Source organism: Phycodurus eques, chromosome 18, assembly GCF_024500275.1.
Source record: "Phycodurus eques isolate BA_2022a chromosome 18, UOR_Pequ_1.1, whole genome shotgun sequence".
NCBI classification, from domain to species: Eukaryota; Metazoa; Chordata; class Actinopteri; order Syngnathiformes; family Syngnathidae; genus Phycodurus; species Phycodurus eques.
In genome coordinates, this window is record NC_084542.1 from 14987796 (window position 1) to 14989321 (window position 1526).

The window sequence follows — 1526 nt, forward strand, 5'->3', positions numbered from 1 at the left end:
TGCTCATTCTGATGTTATTCTTATTTCCGGCTGGTCTTGCATCTGTACAGCGCAAGTCAGCCGTTGAATAAATGTCGACTGTGCTGAAACTTAAAGCTCCCCTGCGGATCCGTTGGCACTCAACACCCAATTCGCATTACATACCGTCAAGTCGAGTCAAAGTCGGGCTTATTTATAAAGCCCTTAATCACAAAAGAGTTCTGGAAAATGAACGACATCACCTGGTCGAGAAGCGAGGAAAAGAAAAAAAAAAAAAAAAACTATTTATTTGGGGCCTTGAGAAGGGATCGCAGTTCTCAGATGTTGTCCAGGTCAGTGTGGTAGGCGTGTTTATCACGAATAGACCCCACAAGAAAAAAAAAAAAAAAAAAAACATGGCTGAAAAGACACAGGAAGTCCGCCATTTTGGTGTGGTGCAAAGGTTGAGGGGGAATTTTTTGCTTCCAAGACTTCCTCCTCTGAGATTTTCTCCCGTTTGCAACTAAATTTGAAGCACATATAGTCAGGTAGGTGACTGACTCCATATGGTCAAAACCTGAAATAAAATAATAAAGAATGACTCTCACTGGCTGTGTTTGACACTTGGGCCGGAGCTTTGCGCTTAAAAAAAACAAAACAAAAAACATTTTACCTCATGAACATTGACGCACACACACATACACACACACTCCCGGCAATTTGTCGTCAGAGTGAAAGATTTCTATTCCTGATCAATAGTTTGGTCCAAACGCCGCAGCGGATCAATAAGAACACTAGTTTGGTCATCTTGTCACTGACCACTGCATACCGTGGTTTGTCTTTGGGATGGTAGCGCCCAATATTCGGCTTTTTGTACACTCAACTTTTCGTACCCCTTCGCTTCTGCAAAAGGTCGCAGTTGCTTTGAGTCCAATCATTGCCCCCCTTTCAGGATACAACGTCTTTGTCCAAATTCCGGATATGGAAAAATATTCCAGAATTCAGTCGAGTCGTCGATACGCTCGACACTCGACTGTACTCGTGGCTTTGGAACATTCCGTCCCTCGAACGCAAGTGCTTTTCTGCTCCCGCAAAGAACATCATTGGGCCTGTAGTACGGAATGTTGGCACCGAGCTGGTACCCCCGACTCTTTACTTTTACGAGCATAGGAATATTTTGGGGGGGCTTTGGAAGATACACATCATGGCGGTAGTCTAACACTTACCTCAATGTCCAATAATTAGCCTATCGAGGTGGAGAAATGGACACCGACGGCGTACCTGCCGGCTGAAAACCCCCTGCGGGACCCTCGAGTCATGTTTATTTCCAACAACATCTCATGTATTTGATTATAGAGCATGTTGTAATTATAATAGGCAGGTGCTGGGCGGGCGGGAGGTGTGAATGTCAGAACCCGCATGCGAGTGAGTCACCGAGTACAGTTGGTGGGCAGGAAAATTCAATTGACACGCCTCTGCACACACAATATCAAGTAGAGATTCCAAACACAGTCAATGCATTTAAAAAGTGTGTTAAAAACTATGCACGGTCTCTCAATATTGTGGAT